Source organism: Porites lutea, chromosome 6, assembly GCF_958299795.1.
Source record: "Porites lutea chromosome 6, jaPorLute2.1, whole genome shotgun sequence".
Classification (NCBI taxonomy): Eukaryota; Metazoa; Cnidaria; class Anthozoa; order Scleractinia; family Poritidae; genus Porites; species Porites lutea.
This window is the reverse complement of record NC_133206.1, coordinates 5,684,876-5,708,055: the sequence shown is the minus strand read 5'-3', so window position 1 is coordinate 5,708,055 and position 23,180 is coordinate 5,684,876. Positions and strand designations below refer to the sequence as shown.

Below are 23,180 nucleotides of genomic sequence, written 5' to 3'. Positions count from 1 at the left end.
AGTTAGGCAGTGGGACTTAAAAGAATCGAAAATGATATTGAATGTCCTATTTACATGTTGGAAAGTACTAGAATAATTACTATCAGTCTATATAAAGAACTCGTGGGAACGTTGTTTAAAAAATGATCAAGTGGTTATCAACTCCGATCAGGTTTTCCCACAGTAAATTGTAGGAAATGATAGAAATTCAGATTGTTTATCCATATATTTAATATAGGGTGTACTATATCTTTTCTCTGGAAACATGATACTTTTCTTGCTTTTTATTGCACTTTATTAAGTATCAGTTATTTAGCTATATATTTATAGAAAACAACAACACAAAAAACAGAAAAAAAAGAAAGAAGGAAAAAAAGAGTTCGGTAGGACTCGAACCCGGCACCAGCGACTCGACGCGACTACACCTCACCACTACACCACAGAGACCGATAACGTAATTTTGGGAAAAGTCTTTAATTTAATTCCTTTTCCGTGAAACTTTCGTCGGCAAGATGCTCGCTAGCCGCATTAATCGAGCTATTAACAGCAAAAAACAATGTAAACGCATATTCCATGGCAATGAATGAATGAAAGACCATAATTATGCTTTTCAAAACGCCGATACACGTCCTCGTCTGCAACGTAGGACACAAAACATATGTTTTGTTATCTCGATTTCCGCTGTTATTTTGAAGCGAATGGTCAAAATCACATCCATTTTCGGCTCATACAGGTTCTTAAGAATAGCATGGCATGACATTTTCTTACTTTCACATCACCTTCTAGCAAGCTGGAATTTGTATATCCCCCGTGTTGGGGAGTCGAAGAGCAAATACTCATCTTCTCGTCAGGTTTAACACCTGGACGAGTCAAAGGCTCTTGAATTGAAATCCAATCCCAAAGTTAACCATCGTACTCATCTGAAAGACTCCTGCGTGTCTTAAATTTGGTAAGACCTCTAACCGTGCTGTAGAAAATTTGCTACAAAGAAAACTCTGAGTCTGGGCAGCGAACGATGCGAACTTCCCCGTGTTTTTATTTGACTTGTTCGTGGCGCAATGCACTCTGGTTAAATGCAATGCATTGTGGTAAAAAGTGTGGTTAAATGCAATGCATTGTGGTAAAAAGTGATGAATTCGAGAATTCGTCGCCCCTTATATATTTCCCTTAAATCCTGATTATGTTGCTGCTCGCTCCCTACGGTCGCTCCGCAGCAATCACTGAATTCTCTGAGCAGCACCAACACTGTCTGCCCGATACTCAGTCTTTCCTAATGTTTTTGACTGAATTCACTCCCTCCCATGTCCAAATTCTTTGTCTTAACACACTGTTTTCCCTCTGATTTCCCATATCCCTAGCCTGCGTCGTAGACGTTATTTAATCCCGGTTAGTAACGTCTGCGAAGCGGCTTCGATATCCTTGTTCTGGGCCCCCAACGGATTCAACGAATTACCGGAAGTGCGTTTAGAATTTCCTTTCAACCTTATTTGTATTTCGACATTGCATTTTTTAACAGGCTAATCATGGAACGTACTCAAGTCTTCAGGTACAGGTGAGGCCCCAGAACAAAGATTTCGGCTCTGTTCTGCAGACGGTTTTAAGCAGAGTTTAGTTTAAACGGTGGCGTAGGATACCACATCCACTTTTAGCTTTCGCAGAACTGGCTGTACAACCAAGTTCCGATCAGGAGGAAGATTTTAGATTTTTAAGGGAAAGAACAAGCAAAGAAATAAATGTTTGTGATTCTGAAAAGTTGTGTTTCTCATGTTTCACTACCTTTGTTTTACGTTGGGAAACACAGTAATCGATAAAATATACACAGCGACACCTGAAAAAATTCTTGTATAAGTAACGTAGACTGATGAACTGTTTTTCTCTGTGTCCGAGATTTTTCGTCACGAATGCTCCGTGCATGCTGTTTTGCAAAGCCCTCGAACAGAATGAAGAGTGAAATATTTCCCTTCGATGATTTTCATTGGTATGGGAATACGCTTTAATTCTTTTTACATCTTATCTTGGAATATATCAGGGGCACCCAACGACCGAATGTTTCCGAATGCGTCAGAGGTGTCTAAAATGATTTTCTTTTTGCTTTAGAAGCCTTTTTGGGTTATTTGGAGCTGGTCAAAAAACTTCTTACCTGTTTGGATGTCCTAGGGGAACTTTGGACAACGTCTGTAAAGTTTTAGCTGGGTTTTCCGTCTCATCCGAAACTGTTAGCTACCCTGATTGGTCCCGACTAAATTTCGAGGACATGGAACAGCTGTATTTTCAATAGAAGTATAGATAATTCTGGAGGACGTTTTGTCCCTACACTGAAATTTCCAGGCACTGTAATGTCAATAACTCGGTAGCAATATGTGAAAAACTCAACTTCCAAAAATCGTCAGTGCATAAGTTAGGAAGAAAACCCTGAAAATCCGATATTCGGAGTTTTGGAGCTTACTATATGAATGGAACAGTTACCCATAACAGATTTCTCGGCAATAACTGCTTCTTCGAACAGTTATTTTACGGGCAAAAAGTCGTTGGTTGTCCCTGATGTATCTTATATAGTCTTTACCCTACCAATGCCGCCATTCGGCCCTGTTCCGTTTAGAGACAGTTCATTGACGTAATCTTGAAGTTCCATATTTCCTTCACGTCTTTGTCATCCTCATAATACCTAATATAAAATTACATATTATCAATTTGAGTTACAAGATTGTCTTGTCTTGCTTGACCCCGGTTGTTGTTTTTTGTGTACCTCATCGACTTTAAGGCTGTTTAATTTACAGGGTTTCAATTTCTGCTCCTTGACAATTGTGGCCTTTTATGATTCGTTGGAAGAATGTAGTGATATGGTACTTGAAAGGTGGCCCGTTAGAGGCTAGTACAGGGTCTTTGTCCATAGCTATTTGCTGTCTAAAACGTGTCTTTGCGTTTCTTAAATTCCAAAAATAATGCCCCAATTTTATTATTATTTAAAGGGACAGTGTCCCGATTATGCGCACGCGCGAGCGTCATCTGTTTTTTCTTCAAAAGACAATAGAACTGTCAAATTGACTCGACAAGATTTCCTTCCGGACTGCACCGCCGCACCGCCGACAGAGATTTGTTGTTTATATTCTCAAGTAATATTTTAGACTTTCGAAGAAGTCTTTCGTCTTATATAAAAATTTGGCTCGCGGTTCGAAGACTCATCGCGATTTTATCGCTAACTGGGCCGCCTCGCGACCCAAAAATCTCGTTCCGCTCGCTTTAAAAACCTATTTTCTAATTTGAAACTCGTGTCAGGGATCAATCGTTCCAAGTCCAGTAATATCTGCCTGATTTGCTCGCGTTCTAGCCTCAAACGCTTGAAAGACATAAATAACAATGCAATCTCTCTTACAGTCTTTATTGTTGCTGTTTCATTTCTGCGTATTCCTTTCACAATTATCTGAGCTTGTATGGAAGCTAGCAGAAGAAATAAGCCTTAAATCGGCATCAAAGTGCTTCCAATCTTTTGGTCCTCCGGCCAACGGCAATAAAGGTAACGCCAAAAAATCCAGATTTTGCCCAAATCGAAACTTAACAGGAACAATATATCATTGATCTATAATCCTGACAAGTTTTAGTGTCGTATTGAACCCGGCCAAGCGCGATGCAAACGGATTTTTCAAGATTCTCTTACACTCCTCGCTTCTTTTGATTTCGGGACATCCTGTCCAAAAATCAAAGTTTGGTGCATGCGCAGTAACGGGATACTGTTCCTTTAAGGCTCATAGGCACTGAAACTGTCTTCTGTCTTCTGTTACTAAGGTTAGTTAGGATGAACATGGATCAAACTTCAAGAAATTTGGCCAACGTTCTCCAGTCGGTTTTACGCCATTGCCTGCAAATGTCACCAAGAAAACTACCATGATTAGTTCTCTCTGATAAAATTCTCATAACCCTGCAGGTCATGTTATGGATGGGTAGAGGCACTAACTAAATGACTTCAACACAGGGTTAAAAAACAGTGACATTGCTCCGTTAAAATACTGCGTTGAATGAATTACGTCTAGTTCTGACGACAAGCCAAGTATAACTGCTAAACAGTAGCCTGCTATCTTGTAATTCAGTGATTGAAATAAAGATAATTAAACTAAGACGCATATTAAATCTCTGCTTTTGTACTGGAAGGAGAATGGTGAACGGCTCGATTGAGTGCTCCTAAGCTGAGGCAAAGATTATCCTTTCATTTTATTCCATCCATTACATCAGAGTGCTCGCTTACATTGTAACGTAATCCTTCACCATCTGTTCAATGACTTCCAAAATCTTATAGCCGTCATCTCGAAAAGGAAAGAAGGGAAGAAGTCTTTTATCATTGAGCCCGTGTTTCTAGTGAAATAAGATAGGCAAATGAGTTTCTACGTTTGCTTAATGAGTAATTAAAGATTTCTTTGCAATACAGTTTGCTTTGTTAAGCTTTTATACAAGAGGAACGTCTTCGTCTCAGCGACAGAAATTCCATACTGACGAAGAAGTAAATTAATGTAATAAATCCGGCAGTAGCCTGTGTACAGACGCCCCCCTCCCCTCAGAAAAAAATCGGGGAGAGAGAGATCTCCCCAATTTTTTCTGCGGGGAGGAGGCGGCTGTACACAGGATCTGATAGTCATGGAGTTCCAAATGCAAATTTGTTCGATTTACTGTTTCTCCTGATCAATTTTGGTAAGTTTGTGTTCATCTGTGCAAGAACTCCAGCAAAACTCAAAGGCTTCTTTTAGAGAAGAACATATTCCACGAATATTGACTGTTTTGTAAAAGATTCATCACGTTTCCATTTGACCTTTGTGGTCTTTTGTCTTTTCTCTGTCATTGGCCTAAAATAGTATCACTTCAACGTACACCAATCAGAGCTCCTGCCCAGGTTCCAGGCAGATTTAACGTCATCAGCATGGAATTTCTGTCGCTGAGGTGCAGACTTCTATCTAGTCTCCTGGCGAAACGTCCCAAGCGGCGTGTTTTCGCAGGCTAATGAGAACGCCGCATAAGACTGAACTAATGAAATATTTTGGGCTGTTCCAATTAGCTTTCAATTAAATTACAATGCACAGGTCACGGATCTTACACTGAATCGTCTACTGTTTATAGGTGTGTTTTAAAGCAGCTTTTCTCTGTTGTTGGGTTCTGAAATCTAGTAGAGAACCTGCTTTCCACAGCTGCTTTCCCTTCAGGTTACGTGCAGACAGTGTGTCAACTGAATATTTTGTTGATCTTTTAATAGAATAAACTGGTTAGGGTTACATTATGATATGTAAGGGATAGAGCTGATTAGAGATTGAGTTTCGAGTCAAAGGGAATTCTTGATACTAGTTTTATGCCAAATATATAAAAAATTGTAGCAAAAGCTTCATTCACAGGCGAGTTTTACTGACGTACCTTAATATTGCCTCGGTAGTCGGTTATTTCCCAAGTGAATAAAGGGTATGTGTCTTTAAGCATACTGAATGACCCCTTGTTTCCATATGCAAACAGTTTGTCTGTGAGTCCGTTTTCGTTTACAAAGTTGGGAACTCCAAACGTATTTGGAACAGTCAGCTCTCTGCAGTGAAACCTGAGGATTTGGTTCAGTGGATGTTGTTTTGACAGAGTCCTTTTAAGAATTACGCAGAATGGCTCAATCATAAAGTGGACCTAAAAAAGAAGTAAATACTTCCTTTTAACACCCTTTTGACACTCTCTAAGACACCATAAATTGGACATTAAAAAGCTTTGTACTCGGAAATGCTTGTTTTCTTCGATCTGCAAGCGTGGGTGTAAGGCAAAAACGAAATTGGTGTCCACGGATGGCTAACTTACTGACTTGCTATCTCTTGTGAAATACAATTAATGTTTTGCTGAGACGAGATTGACTGTAACTTGTTGAAAATTGATCATACCCTTCCGAGGTGCTCCACAATCTGCGCATATCCTATGTCAGTTACTTGAACGTTGAGCTTGGCCATCATCCAATTGTCTCCGTCATTTGGAGTGTAAACTGCTGAATCTAAGCAAAATTTACAAACACCAGGTTACCATTTGACATCTCTGGACATGAACAATGTCACCGATATCACTAATATCAATGAGAGGCAGCGTTGCTGGGTCAGATTGCTAACCCGGAAGGGGGGGGGGGGGTACTCCCTATAATGGGCTATACGGTTAGGCTACGCCAGAAAGGGATACCTTTTGTGGCTTTAGGTATATGAAAGGGTAGGAATTTCACCACTAGAAGCGTATGAAAGGGTAAGGAATTATGTCAGTTTGGTCTGTAAAAAGGCCCTAAAAGACTGGTAGATGCATTTTATGGCGCTAAAAAAAATCGAGAAAACGTTCTGGTTTGAGGTTATTCATATCTTAAGGAGAGCGTATTTACAAAAGGTTGAAAGGGACGCAAAGTTCTAAACAGGTTATGTGGAAGGGTACCATTTTTCAATATACGAAAGGGGCACTATTCTACCAAATAACTTGAGGGGGTTGGAATCGAACTTGGGTTTGAGCGTCTTTGTTGAAAACCGTTTTGAGGAATTAAGGCGGATGCCCCTGCGAAGAAAAAATAAGCACCCTTTTTCCGCTCTCTGCCCTAATCTCTCCTCTTTTTACCGTAATTTGCCTCTTTTTTGCACCCGATGCACGTGAGTCTGAGAAAAGAAGGGCAACCACTCGCGGTCTAATACATGAAGTACTTAACCTAAACGGGTTATAAAATCAAGTTTCAATTGTTTTTGGTGTAGATTTTTGTCGACAGAGAAAAGGTTGAATCATATATACCAAGTGTAAAATCCATTTGAATAGCCACAGAAGTTCGCTTTTTCTCTTGCTAATAGGCTTAGATGCGAACAGAGCTATAGGAGAGAAAAAGTTCCACATTTCGCGTCGAGGATCTTTGTCTGTAAGATCCGGTGATATCGCCAACCCGTCGCACAGTTCGTAACGAAGGGCATAGATTCCTCCTTGATCTACGGCCTGAAAAACAAAATAAATAAATAAACAAATAAAGAAATATATAATAAAAAATATCAAATGGTTTTCCCTTTTAAGAGTGGTTAATCCTATTGTAAGCAAGATATGAAGTAAATAAAAAGCTCCGTTGCACACCGTTACACGAGGAGCCGCAAGCAGTAAAATTTCTGTCCCGTAATTTATTCAGTTAAATCGTCAAAGTTGACAGGTCTTTCTGATGATCAAAGCGACCGTTCGGTTTACCATTTACACCTTCAGTGCGAAGACTGTCACGGAAACATTAACACCCTCAGGATAATTGCTTACCATAACAGTGGTAGGTCGCGCGCGTCTGGACGGTTTCGAAGAACGTGATCGTGACTGTTGTTTTCATTTAGTGACTGTGCGCGATGATATGCCAACGTTTAAAACAGACTGCAACATTAAATTTTTGTCATAAAAGCAAAGAAGCTGCTGAGTAGAAGCTAAACCGTCCCAAACTTATTCCGCTTCATTCGTGTAATTTCATATTGATGGGGTCTGTATGATGAATTTACTTCTGCCTTCTAATCAGGCACGTAAACAACATAGAGATAAAACATTTCATTTTGCTTTTGTGGATTAAATTCATCTTAAAAAAGTTAAACTAGAGGACCACTTTCTCCGCGTACTTGTAAAAATAGGCATTTAATATGTCACTCTACAGTGCGAAAATCTTCTTGTCGTGGATTAGATTTCAGTATACATTTTGTTAATCTTCATTTCGCGCCAGAATAAATTAGTTTGCGCGCAAAAAATCACAAGGTTTGTCCCACTTCGAGTCCACCTTCTGGAGATACGCCGGCATGGTAGCTGGAATACATTACAGAGGCGAAGATCTGGCATTTTTTCCTCCTCGTCTTTTTTTCCCCGCGACGTTTGTATATATTTGTAGTGAGAATGCTGTGCATATCGGTGGATTTTACTTCAGTCAAGCATGAGTCAAGCGGCTTCAGTTCCTGCGGCTTTCTACTCATCATAAAGAAGAGTGCCGGAATCGCTTTGTTCGCCTTTAACAGATTTGTCGTCGAATGCAAGGTAAAAGAACGGACTACTGTAAGGTAAGAATTGAAGTTTAAATTTGTTTCTCGGCGAAAAATAGTGCATACAACTCGTGAAACCCGTGAGTATATACCGAATGTCATGCGATGACTCATCGCTTTTACGATGGATAAGACGGATACAAACAATAATAATTTATTTCGCAACGTTTACTATAATTCACTTAATATGGAGATCATCTGAGGACGATTTTTCGTTATATATGCTTCATTTCTTGGCTTATTCCGGCTACGTGCGAAAAATTAGATGACAATGTTTGTGTGCTATAATTATACTGATAATTTCTTGCATCTTGAAACTCATGAAAGCCAAACCCAGCAAAAAACTCTTTTAATGGAGGAACTCAACCTGATAGTTGCACTAAAATCTAATAATTGTTACTGCATTTGCTCTCTGTAACCTCGTGGGTAGAACATACCTGATGGTTACATTAATAATAATCACTGCATTTGCTCTCTGTAACCTCGTGGGTAGAACATACCTGATGGTTACATTAATAATAATCACTGCATTATGCTCCCTGTAGCCTCGTGGGTAGAACATACCTGAAGGTTACGTTAATAATAATCATTGCACTTTCTCTTTGTAACCTCGTGGGTAGAACATACCTGATGGTTACATTAATAATAATCACTGCATTTCGCTCTCCTTAACCTCGTGGGTAGAATATACCTGACGGTTACATTTAATAATAATCACTGCATTTGCGCTCTGTAACCTCGTGGGTAGAACATACCTAAAGGTTACGTCAATAATAATCATTGCACTTTCTCTTTGTAACTTCGTGGGTAGAACATACCTGATGGTTACATTAATAATAATCACTGCATTTGCAGACCGTAACCTCGTGGGTAGAGTATACCTGATGGTTACATTAATAATAATCGTTGCATTTTCTCTTCGTAACCTCGTGGGAAAAAAATTAAAGCCTCTCTCCTGACATTTTGCCCTGTCCTTTGAGCATAGTGATCTTTGGGTAGCGAATTCACCAAACAGGTAAAACGCTTTTTTTTAACAACAGCATTTATATTATTTGGCTTTTTGAGGGAGGTTGAACATTAATGGCATAGAATATAAAAAAAGCTGATAAAGCGGAAAAAGTTATCTTTACAAAATGCGCTTTGACAATGTCAAGGAGTAAAATAAGCTGAAGTTTTGTAGTTAGCCCGAAGAAAACCTGTTCCTGCATGAAAAGCAGCTCTGATTCCTTTCTCCTAACTAGAAGAGATGCATATCCCTGTGAACCAGTTTTTTAACCAGGAGCGATTCCCACTCACTTCTGATACTTTATTGACACGAGTTCCTATTTCAATATATGTCTAATTCAAGCTTAGCCGCGTGATAACTCTTCATTAGCGAAAAGGTCCAAGTGATATTTTGATTGACGTGTTAGTTAGGATCCTGAGGTTTTTTAACACCTTTTCTCTAGCTCAACTGGCGAAGATATTCTAGGAATTTGCCCTTCAATTCCAAATTCTTTGATGTGCCGCCAGATGCCGTGCAAAAATATCACCTCTTGCGGCTCCTCGTGCCACCAGAAGTCAACTGGCTTTAGCCTTCTTTCCAATAAATCCCTCGTTTGATCCCATCGCACCCAAACGCCAATTGGCATTCACCATCTTCCCCCGCTGCTTTTAATTGCCACGAATTGATTGTTTTGCTTCACAATCATGAAATGTAAAAAACATCTATGCTTTCAGCCAGCCGTAATTTTCAGTAGTTTTTTTCAGTTTTCGGGAAATCTGTTATAATGGTACTTTTAAGTACAAGGGATTAAAAGATTAAAATCGTTTGCCTTCTGTGCACAACTGATTATGACGGAATATACCAACGTGACGTTTTTTATTTGTCAGCAAGGTAAAAGTAATAGGATTGCTATTGAACTTTGTGCACCTCCACGTTAGGCTAGATTTTCGCCGCTCTCTCGGTCCTGCCCTGTTCGTTTGAGGAGCACGGGTTCATTTTCCGAACAGCGGCTAGTAATTAAGCCTCGCCACTGTACCATATCCCCTAAAACATTAACAAACTCTGACGGAACTCATAACCATTCCAACCTATTAACTATCGCTTGGTGGACTAACTATATATTAACAGACTGTTGAAGAGACCTCGTACCTTTTTTAAAGTGCAACGTCTTGAAAGAACAGCTTGTGCAGCGGCATCCCAGTCAAAGTTAGGGTTTAGCGTTTCCTTCAGTTTGCTCAAATCCAAACCTACTGCAGGAACTTGGAATGATATGAAAAAATAAAGAATGATATATAGTAATTATTTTCGCAACTACGATGACTTGTTGAGTTGAGTTCAGCTTTGTTCAGTTGAGTTTTAACACAGTGACTTCTTAAGTGTAGACATATTCGGGACTTTTGCTCTTGCAAACGTTTGATAATGAGTCCTCTAGTCTATAAATGTCAGTGCTCAAGTGTACTTCATAGATATTAAGACGCAAGAGGGCATTGTTCATGTATAAGGGCAAAAGCTGCAATTGTTCTAAGCCTGGAGCATTTGAAAAAAACATTACTACGACCATAAGTTAGAGAGTGTCATAGGCGGCTGAGTGATGACGCTCAGAAAATATCTAAGCATAGAATCTGCCGAGAAATTAGTCCACGCTTTCATCACAAGCAGATTGGACTATTGTAATTCGGTTTTATACGGACTACCCCACTGCGCCCTCACTAAACTGCAGCGTGTTCAAAACGCAGCTGCAAGAGTTCTATATCTAGCACCACGGTATTGCCATATCACACCAATATTATACGAATTACACTGGCTGCCTGTAACGTTTAGAAAAGAGTTTAAGATTATTATAATCACTCACAAAGCAATCCATGGAACAGCTCCTAATTATTTATCATCTCTCGTTAACTTTAAACCTAATTCTTCCCACAGCCTCAGATCAAATAACAAATATTTGCTTTCAAATCCAAACTTCAGGACTCTTCCTACTCTTGGTGACCGAGCCTTTGTAGCCGCCGCACCAAAACTGTGGAATAATCTTGAAGTTTTTAAACGTAATTTGAGGAGTCACCTTTTTAAAAAAGCCTTTTCTGATATAATGTTGTAATTTATAGACTAGATAATTATTCATTCGTGTAATTATTAATTGTAAGGCGCATTTAAAAACTGTACAGTTGAATTTGCGCGGTATAAATAAATGTTATTATATTATTATTGTTATTATTATTATTATTATTATTATTATTATTATTTTTATTATTTTTAATGTGTCTGTAATGAATTTCTCTTTCATGGTATATATAGTAGCAAAGTTATAGTAGCCAAGATTTCTTCACACGGCTAGTGATTACCTTCATGCTTACGTCTGCTAAATTCTTTTAACATCCTGTTTTTTTATAAATTCCTTTTGATTATCTTCTACAACCGTGGTCAGTTTATCAAATTATAATTTTACAATAATTTTAGAAGATAAGTTTCGAATAAACCAGAGTAAAACGTCTAAACCACTCGGCTAACAAACTGCATCACAAACGCTGTACATGAAGACCATGAGGTACTCCAATTGCGCGTGCCAGCTGACCGCGAGATTGCAATCTTAATCTGGCGATAAAAATTGACACAGAGACAGCACACTTTTACCTATTAGGTACACTAGTCTAATAATCTCTATGACACTAAAACGAGTCATCCTTTCTTAAGGAAGGGACTTGATGATTAAGAAAAAATATCCCCCAAACACTCTCCCATCAAGCTAAAGCTCTTATGTTTATAGCAAACAAGTGGTTTTAATGCACGATACTCTTCGGTAGCAGCCCTGAATTTACCAGCCAGGTTACGATTTCTAGAGTCAATATGTAGCTTTAGCATCAACGACGGCGACGGCAGCAATAAACGTCACTTGTAAAATGAATTCGCGTTTTTTCAAAATTTGTTGCATTTATTCCAATTCGCTGAAAATGTCAAATGTGTCATTTCTTTCTGTAAAAATGGGCTAACATATGCGTTTTATGGCCTTGAAAAATTCGACAAAACGTCATGGTTTTGGGATTTATTAATAGTTTAAGGACGGAGCATTCACAACACTTAAAAGGTATGCGAAGTTCTAAATTAGATTTTTGAAAGTCGTTACCAACAGAAAGTATACGAAAGGGGTACCTTTTCTGTCAAAAATGGAATATAAAGGTAAGGGGTTGAACCTCGGGACAGTGCCTCCCCGTATAAAACTTTTTTGATTACCACCCCCTCCACTCTACTCCACTCCCCCCTCCCCCCGCCGCCGATACTAAGCATTTCCCGCCAGCCTTACCTCGTTCGTGAACTGTCACGCGTTGGAGTGACATTGGGTTAGTCCCAGCAAGGCGTTGCTGGGTGAAGAATTGTCCCTTATCCATTTTGTCTTGTCATTAATAAAAGCTTCGTGCCTTGAAGCTAGCGTTGCGTATTCCTGTAACGACATATAGGTAATTAGAGGTTGCTTGACCTTTTATTTTCTTCACCCGTGATCAGATTGTATCTCCATATATTAATTACGTCACCCCATGTAAGGCAATCCAAGACAGTCAGATCATTATACGTTTCTGGGAAACTGCCCACCTACCCCTATCCGGATACCAGGTACAGTCTATCCTAATTATAAACAGGAACAGAGTATTACCTGCACGATCGAGTTGATAGTGTTTGATGAAATTTGTTTGTACTCCAAGTCTTCAAAAGCAATGACTATAACGTGACTTTTCTTAATTGCAATTGCCAATAAATGACTAAAACAAGACGGCGTTCATTTTGTCGTTTGTCCTAAACAGGGTAGGTATTTTGGGATTTTCTTGTCCTAAACAGGGTCAGGGTTTTAAACCCTCAGCGGCTCACCCCTCCCCCTCCCCTTCCAGGGAAAGGAAACAATGGATAGTCAAAGAAAACATGAACACAGTTAACTTACCCCCACAAGAGGCTCGAGTACGGTCTGGAAAAACTCAGACATCGCGAGATATTCTGAGAAGTCATTGATTGGCTGCCCAAAAGTCTGATTGATATACTGTGTCAAAAATTTCTCATTTGTCTTCAGGGTCTGAGTGTATGCTGTAGTGTAGTTTCTAGTAAAGGGGTCCTTAAAAACAATAACGGCGAGCTGCGTTGGGGTCATGTTCAAACGGGCGAAGCCATACACATCTGGGTCATGTTTTAAAGTCCACGTCTTCTTGTTTTCGGCAAGGGCAGCTTTTCTAACGATCTTGCAATCTAGAGTAGACTTTTGAGGAAGAGTGACATCACTCCGAATAGCGGATGTATACCTTATGAAAAAATAAACAAAAGAAGAAGAAGAAGAAGAAGAAGAAGAAGAAGAAGAAGAAGAAGAAGAAGAAGACGTTAGCTAAACGGTTCATAGGTCAGTAACCAAGTAAAACATTCTTAGAGATCGAAGCCAAACAACTCCGCGGCAACGGAACAGCAACGTGAAGAATAACCTGAGATCAGGCTCAATTTTCGTTTCGCTTTGTAATAACATTTCGGCGGGCCTCGCTCGTTGGCTGTTTGCTGTTTGTTTATTTCCATTAATAAATTTTGCAAGCTTTTTAGACCTGCAGTAAAACAACAACACAACTAAGGAGAACTACAAAGTGTGTTTGTAATTATAAAAGCTGGTGGCGCTAGTCTTAAGGTAACAGACTTGTTGTTTGCCTTCGCTTTTTGTAAGAAATAAACCAGGAAAACTTGTTTCCTCGCTCGTTGGCTGTTTGCTGTTTGTTTATTTCGATTAATAAATTTAGCGAGCTTTTTAGACCTGCAGTAAAACAACAACACAACTAAGGAGATCTACAAAGTGTTTTTGTAATAACTAAAATTTGGCCTAATCTCAGGTTACGTGAAGAAGGGGCATTAATTATTACACAAAAATAATTGTGTAATATTATTGAACTAAGTAATGTGTAAAAATTATCATCACTTCACAGTGAATTTTCCACCCTCTTTTTAAACCTTGACGTGATCCTCAACAAATAAACCCCGTGAAGTCTTCGTATAATTCAGGAAAAATGCGCTGCAAAGACGCTTCAAAAAGCGTAAACTTGCTAATGATTAGTGACATTTTTATTTCCATCACCCTTTGTGATTTTTTGTGTTTTTTTAAACTCCGTTTTTATTTTATTGTTTTTTGTTAGAATCGCGCTTTGTTTAATGTACCTAATATGACAAAATTTTGTCGCTAAATTCAAATCGTCGCTAAATTAAAGTGAGTACAAAATGAAATTCCGCCATCTGGTCAGTTTCACACACATATTATGCTATTTGACGGTCGATTATGACGTGGTATTCGTAAAGGCAACATTGATAGAGCTTGTCACGGTTTTCGACGCCATCTTGACGAGTAGGCAAACGCCTGAGAAATTACATTGATTGTGTGGGAATCTAAGGTCGAATAATCTCCGTAGAACGACTGTTCTGAAAAAAAATATGATTTGTAAACTAAAGCTTCACTCCTAAGGATTCTCCTGAAAAAAATCGAGAGCGTTACTTGCACTAGAAGACCTAGAACCGCTTTTTAAAATTTTCTATACATTTGTCTGTAAGAAAGTCCCGGGAAAATTACAGACAAATATATGGAAAAGCTAAAGCAAGCCTCTGGAGAAATTTGAGTACAGGTACGCCCCCACTGAAATTTTCTTAGGACAATTCTTTGCTTTGTAGCTTTAGTATTTTTTCAGAACAGCCATTTTACGGAAATTATTCGACATTAGATTCTCATACAAACACTGTAAGTTCTCACACGTTTGCCTACTCGTCAAGATGGCGTCGAAAACCGTGACAAGGTCTATCAATGTTGCCTTTACGAATACCACGTCATAATCGACAAGGTCTATTGTGTGACAATATAAGATATCACATCACAGTTACAGTTTCGTTTGTTTCGTTCAAAATTAAGTTTCAAAACGTTGTATGATTTTGATGTAAATGAAGTTGTTGACGTTTATGATTTCATCGCGTAACTGTTCTATTGTCATCGTAAAGTTTTGAATACCTTAATTCGCCAAAATTTCAGTTCGTGAAATCGCGAAAATTAAGTGACTTAATGCTCCAAAATTTACGAAAAATCGCAAAATTAAAGTGCCGCTAAAAAAGGAATTTTCAAAATCACTAAATTTAAGTGTCGCCAAATTTTGATGTAATAAGGTAACTCTAGATTTAATTTAAAGTGTTAAATTATAAAAAAAAGTACAAATTTTACCTTGATAGAACAATGAAATTAGTTAAATTACAATAGAATTATCCTTAGCAAAAAGATCTTTGGGGATTTTAGTAATGGCTATTAAAAATGCTCGACAGAGAGGATGAAACCTTTAATTATTTTTAGAATTTACCAGCTAAGTAAATAGAATGCTCGAAAGGTCAAAACACCATCCTCTACAATGGTGATAATAACTTAGCTTGGTAAATACGCTTGTCTTGTTAAAACCAAGAAAAATATACTATGGAAATGAATTTCGACAGTGCTCAAGTCCTAAAACAATTGATAAGTTGACTGAAATTCATCTTTCTTTGGTTGAATAATAAATTATTAATTAAAGTTATAGTCATTTTGGCCCGAAGTATCAGATTGATCTTGCAATGCATGGCTTTCTTGATCAAAATAGGCTCGAGGGTGATTTCACGAAAGAAGGGTAAAACCTTTCATAATTGAAGATAAAAGGTGGAACGTTGAGGGAGCTCTTCATTCAGTAGTTTACAGAATGACGTAAGGCAACTTATATGGTGGGCACATGTTAAAAACTAATTAAGTTTAAGGCGACGTTTCGGTGACGAATTTCAAACAGGAACGATAACACTATTTACACAACAAAGGCAAATGGCTCTCTCTTCATCCCACTCTGAGTACTGACCGAAAGAAAAAAAGTCCAATAAATTTTATGATGCCTTGTCATTTCCACTCATCACTGTATGGAAACCGGTCAATGATACTGACTAAAGCGTAAAATTTCAAATTAATTTGTTCTAAAATATTTCGGCTGAATCGCTCCTCTCCATCAGTGGAAAGTGCTTGTATACACAGCAGTGACCTTCCTAAGAGGGCGAGTCTTCGAAGATTGCTTAGTGAAAACCTACATGGTACACTCAACAAACGAGATAACTAAGGAAAAGCTATTTATAGTCTCGTATTGTCATTATTATATGAATATCTGTAGCATGAGAAACGGTAAAACCAAGAAAGCCATGCCTCAAGGTTGATATCAAGAACAATAGACAAAGCTGTAGATTCGAACCCATAGTCCAAGATATAAGACTTGCTGATTGAGTGGAACTGAGAGTGGCTTAACCTTCTTGGTTTAGACTGCGTTGACTGGCCGGAGTGTTTCTTTGAAGGCAATAGGTTTGCGTACACGTTTCAAAAACTCGTTAATAATTCATGAGCTTAACAACCTATAACGTCCGCTAAATTCCGTCACGTGCTCGTGTTTTAAATAGAGGATATTACATGGCCGCTTGGGGATACGAATTTTATCTTCTCGTGCTGAAAGTATCTCTCACTCGTTCGCGAAGTTCTGTTTATTTTATAGATACTGATGAAATTCCTACATCAAACACAACTTTTTTTAAATTCACTTTCAAACAGCAAAATAGTGCAATTAATGCCTGTCACAAAAATGTTATGAAACTCGGATATAAAGTTATAAAGAAGAAATAAAGACAATGATACTTAAATTTTCTGTTCCAAAAAGTCAAAATTCTAATCATGTTGGCTAATCATGTTAGTAACCATGGCAACACCAATATCCTCACACGTGAAAGATAAAAATAGTATCTTCACTGCGCGCGATGAAGATATGAGTTTTTAGTAAAAGGAAAAATCCTTTTATTTTCATCAGTATCTATATAATAAACCCCGGTAAAACACTGTCAAACTTTAAAAATTTCATCCTCATTAGTATTCTTTGTATACTGAAAAAATACTAATAAGGATGACATATTAAGAATGACATTTTATTTCATTGCACGTGACCTATGAATAATAATTATCAGCAAAGCAACTGACACAACAAATGGTGGGTGAATATTTAATGTTCTTTCAAAATAACACACGCATGCAGTAACCAATTTAATCAACCAAAAGTTAAGTGACACAGCGGTAATATTGGCTATGGCAGTGTCCAAGTCTTGCACCCAAGACTTGCCAGTTGTGACAGCACGCAAGGCTCGAGTACTGGATTTTTGTTTACGTACCATTCGGCCATTCCAGAAATTTTTTTTCAAAGAATACTTTTTCAGTGGAAAGGTTGCCTTTGGGGTACCATTTTCAACTAACTTCCTCTCTTCCCCGGGATTTTTAGGCTTCCGAAAAGCTCTGGAACAAGACGCCATGTCCTCTTCGGTTAGTGGCGTTCGTAGACTGGAAAATTTCTTAACACGTGTGAGATATTTGATTTCCTTACAAAAGGAAATTCATTTGGCTTTATACCTCGATAAAACCCTCCCGCTCGTTTATTAAACATTACATTATAAGGTGTCGCTTTTTCTACATTAGTAGGTAATTAAAAATTTGTTTCCATCCCAACACAGCTCAACAGAATACGTTGCTGGATTTTCATCAGCTTTTAATGATATTTATAAGTCACTCTGACCCCTTCGTGCATTAAAAACCAATTATGAACAGAGGAATATATTCACGTACTACTTTCACGTACTAAATTGACCTTTTTGATGACTATTTGGATCAGAAATAAAGTGATTGCAATTTTCAAAACAATCGAGAAATGTATTCAACAGCACATGCATTCAAATATTTCAAATAGCTGAAATAGTGAGCAGCCTTGCTGTAAGTCCTATATATTTATTATTTATGCATGCAACAATCTCATATTGTTTCGCACAAATTGTTTACGAATGGAGTCGAAACATCTATACACAATACATCTATGGGGCTATGCACCCAATTAAGTATCCATGTTTCTTAAACCGAATTGACATGATTTTACATTCATGTTTTTAAAACAACTTATTTAATAACAGTTTTCCAAAGTTCATCTCTATGATTTTTAGCTTCAAACTTAGCGCTCATATTTGTTTGTCAGGAAGCGATGATTTTTGTCATTCACACTCTTTAACTAACTTGCATAGCGAGAAAAGGACACCTTGGGTATACTTAACAAAAGACTACACTACCGTGAAACTGACAGTGGCCCCTTAAATTTCAACGCAATCCTCGAAAACATTACCCAGTTTTCAACGCTTATAGCTACAAGGCAAATCGACAGAAAAGTAAGAGATCAATGAATTCAAAAGACGTTTCTTTTTCAAGCAATTTCTATGCGACTGACGGTTTTAAATTACTCTTCACTTAATGAATGAATAATGAAGGAAATAAGGTGCCGTATTTATTCGAATAAGCGCCCAACCTTGAATTAGCGCCCACCTCGAGTAAGCACCCATCCTAAAGGCAGAAAAAGTTGATAAGCGCTCAGCCTCGAATAAGCGCCCACTCCACCTCATCCCCCTGCCCTTCCGACTCAAACGCAAATAAGCTGTATCTGCTTTTTGGGCGACTAACCTATTTGCCAACGTTACGATGCCCGACATCGCGGAGATAGCACCAGAGAACTCACTCATTGACTTGAGTGACAATGAGATTGAAATTTAATTGAATAAGTACAAATAAGAAACTTTCCCAAAGAAGGCCGAGTTTTTTACAGAAACCTTGCTTTGTTACATCTTCGTGTTTTGTCATTACCATGCATTAATTATTTTGTTGCAAAATCAACATACTACACTTGCTGAAAATGGTGAAAATTCAATAAGCACCCAGCCTCGAATAAGCGCCCACTCTCAAGGTCCAAAAATTGAATAAGCGTCCTGAGGGTAGTCTGCTACACAGCCGTTTTTAGTGTCGTCACGCAACGCTCCTTGCGTGACGACACTAAAAACGGCTATGTAGCAGACTACCCTGAGGGCGGTGTTAATCGAATAAATACAGTAAGTAGTGGAATTCCACAAAGGTCGACCAACGTTGCCTAGAGCACACTACCACTAGGGTATCTGCAAACAATTGACTCTAGCCTGACAGATATGAACCAGTTGGTGGAAACCAGTCGACACGGTTTATGGTCGTCTCACCAACGCCCTGTTCGCCAACTTCTCAAGCCGCTTCGCGTACGCGTTAGGTCAGTTCCTTAACTGTTTCGCCTGATCAGCAGCAGAAAGAAAAGGGACTATATAGATGCGTATCGCACTTTTTTGTATTATGGCTGAGAAAACGAAGTATATAACAGTTGTGGTTTAATTTTATTTTTGGTTTAAATTCTATTTTCCTTTGTTTCTGGGTATGGGAATGAATATTAATGACTTTGAAAAAAAGGAAAATAAAATTATACCAAGGATAAGGCGCAGCGCTCGTGAGACGTTGGCGAAACCGCTCGTGGGAGAATCGACCGGTAAACGTCGACACCACCGAAGAAAGCCACTTTAACACTAGTGCGACTGCCACCCTTGAGAGTGTAGCTGGTAAACTCCTTTCGTAATTATATAAAGAGCTATTCATCCTCGAATCTCAACGCTTTTTCGTGATTTATACTCGGCCAACGGCTGGTGAAATTACGTTTGAAATGTCACTGGTGGTATTTATTCCAAATATCACTACAAATCATGCTATTACCTATACTAAAACAAGTTATTTTACAGACTTAATATTTAAAAGATAATCAAAACTATTTAAAAACTGTTTAAAAGATAATTATTCAAAATTACCTGTCTCTTTCTGCCTAGCGATCAAATTCGTATACAATTTCTTTTAAAAAGATTTCATATTTTTCACCTTCTTTATGTCTATGAATAGTTCGTTCCAGTAATAATAGTTCGCACGCTAAAGGTCCAGCCTCCTTCTGTGTTTTTCTTAAAAACAGGACAATGATGAAAATTCAAATTTGCAAAACGAGTGGATCGGTTTTGAATCTCAGAATTTGTCTATAGAATTAATATAATCTGGAGTTGTACCCTATTCTCTTAAAGGCTATAGAACATCTACTTATATAATTGCCTCGATAAAAAATGGAATCCAGACTTAAGTTCATTAAACATAGTTAATGTGCGTGTTGTTCTTTCGGCGTCCAATATAATGCGTGCAGCTCTCTTCTGCATCCGTGACACTCTTTCTAGCCATTCTTTATTACACGATGACCAGATTGGACTCGGGTGCTAAAGCAGGGATGTGAAAATATTTCATTTCAGTCTTTTCTTTTTTAAATATTGTAATTTGTTTTTAATAAATGCCAGAAGGGGCCGGTTAATAACATTAAAAATTGATCAAAATACGAGCATTGTATTGAGTGTGGATGGAAATAAGCTTAAATTACATATTCATTACGAAAAAGTGACATTTTAATACATGTAAGCAAAGCTAGGCTTCAGAGACACTCCTGTCAGTCGAAGTCTCAAGCAAAAACGTTAAGCCACTCTCAGTTCCAGTCGATCAGCAAGTCCTATAGCTTGGACTATGAATTTGAATCTACAGCTTTTTCTGTTGTTCTTGAAAACAACCCTGAGGTATGGCTTGCTTGGTTTTACCCTAAGTATGTTCCTAGATATTCTCATAATAATTTTTCTTTACAGTAGCCTGCATAACACAGCTGATAACAGGCGCTTTATGAACCAAGCAAGCCGAACGCGGCATTTTGAGCGAAGCGCGAAACGAGCGCAAAGCGCAAGACGAGGGAAGGAGGAAAATAAAGCGCCTGTTACCAGCCCATTTTTCTGGCTCTTAATCCGCCCACCTACGCCCACAAGTATTGACTAACGGCGGTGATATGTTAAAAGGACCATCGAAAACACGATCTATTACTCGAAAATTATCACCTTTCTGGCTATCAGAAACACCGACAGCAGCATAAAACCAAAGGACTCAGTGCGGCAAAAGTAAGATTTGTTCAGTCAGTCTAGTTTATGTCCAGTTTGTCAACAGCGGCTAGGAAGAAAAGACGGAGAACCTGTTGCTCTGTGGTTTGATTAACTCTTATGGTATTATAAAACGGCATTTGAACCATCAGTTCGTGAATGTGACGGTTCCATGCGTTTCACAACATACAACATGATATCCAGAAAATATAACTGTGATACATGTAAGCGACCGCCTCAATCTGCGAACGACAACAAATTTAATAGTTACATATATACAAGCGATATAAAATATAAGCCGTTTTAACGTTTTGGTTGAGTAATTTATAGTGTTTTACTTGAGCTCAAGATCAATAATAAATCTTGAACTAATAACACTGTTACGGGAATTAAATTAGCAAAATCGTTTCATAATTGCCTTCGAAAGGCAAGCAAATGATTGTTGCCTCCAGAATGATTGTAGGCAACCACTTATGGATAAGTAGACAAGTGTTTAAAAACCTATCGAAATTAAGTTGGTTTTAATGAGTAATGTGCCATACAAAGAAGAACTAAAAAACAGTATTTATAATTCAGTTGCTAAATGAAAGACAAGCGGCGCCTATTTCTTGCTTTTACCATTAAGAAGTAAGGAAGAGTATGGACGAATTTTGATCCTAGTTAGTCTTGCGAAATGGCCATTTTTTTCTGGATGGCGTAAACTAAATTCTTTTTCCATTTGTAGTTAAGGCAACGTCTTTAAAAAACCTTAAACCGCCACGAAAAACTTAGCACGGAGTAACATCGACTATACAAATTTTGTATCAAGTTTACACGGTAAATAATAAATATTCGACTTTGCTGTAAAAGTGACAGCTTGTTCTTCTCAGGCCTTACATGTAATACAGGAGACTGTAGATTGTTCAGGTGTCTTTGCTTAGGTGTTTTAATTTCCATTCCTGTTGCTGTGTTTACTTCTAACTTTTCTTCGCAGGTCATGAAGATTAAAAGTCAGGGGCACCCAACGAGAATATAGTTCAAAACCACTTAAACATAGAATTGTTAAACGTATTTTAGTATTTAAACGGTAGATATAGGCATATTTTTATCCCCTAAAAAGTTTTCATCTGTTCGGATTTCCTAGCTGAAAATCAAGTGATCCGAAAATTATAGGGATCAAAACTTACCTTTTCGAAAATTTGAGCCCGAAAAAAGGCTCCCGAAAATTCTAGGTGACCTTTTTAGGGTAAAAATCCGTTAAAAATAGGCAATTATACCATTTTTTAGATGTTCGAAAATCCTAGGAGAGGCAGGCAAGCAAGAAATTTTAGAACAAATGTTGCGAAAATTCTAGATCTCAAATCGTCTTCCGAACAGATATTTTCCCGAAAATTGTCGTTGGGTGCCACTGAAAAGTAAAATCGCGTCGAGCACGCTTCTTCACGTTGCTTTTCTTCAAAATAATTCTAAGCCGTAATCTCTGTTTTTTAGTATGTAGCTGTTCAAATTTTACTCAGTTAATCTCACTTCAGTTTGTGCTTAGAAAGCACGCATAAATATCTTATGCGTATTAAGGTATCACTAACTTGTTACACGATGACCAGATTGGACTCAGGTGCTAAAGCAGGGATGTGAAAATATTTCATTTCAGTCTTTTCTTTTTTAAATATTGTAATTTGTTTTTAATAAATGCCAGAAGGGGCCGGTTAATAACATTAAAAATTGATCAAAATACGAGCATTGTATTGAGTGTGGATGGAAATAAGCTTAAATTACATATTCATTACGAAAAAGTGACATTTTAATACATGTAAGCAAAGCTAGGCTTCAGAGACACTCCTGTCAGTCGAAGTCTCAAGCAAAAACGTTAAGCCACTCTCAGTTCCAGTCGATCAGCAAGTCCTATAGCTTGGACTATGAATTTGAATCTACAGCTTTTTCTGTTGTTCTTGAAAACAACCCTGAGGTATGGCTTGCTTGGTTTTACCCTAAGTATGTTCCTAGATATTCTCATAATAATTTTTCTTTACAGTAGCCTGCATAACACAGCTGATAACAGGCGCTTTATGAACCAAGCAAGCCGAACGCGGCATTTTGAGCGAAGCGCGAAACGAGCGCAAAGCGCAAGACGAGGGAAGGAGGAAAATAAAGCGCCTGTTACCAGCCCATTTTTCTGGCTCTTAATCCGCCCACCTACGCCCACAAGTATTGACTAACGGCGGTGATATGTTAAAAGGACCATCGAAAACACGATCTATTACTCGAAAATTATCACCTTTCTGGCTATCAGAAACACCGACAGCAGCATAAAACCAAAGGACTCAGTGCGGCAAAAGTAAGATTTGTTCAGTCAGTCTAGT

The 23,180-nt window shown here is 38.2% G+C and overlaps 1 pseudogene; it reads right to left on the bottom strand.

Annotated features, from left to right (window-relative positions):
* The window catches only part of LOC140941802 (polyunsaturated fatty acid 5-lipoxygenase-like), a 20,060-nt pseudogene extending 1,526 nt beyond the window's left edge, over nucleotides 1–18,534 (bottom strand).
* Nucleotides 18,535–23,180: the final 4,646 nt, after the last annotated feature.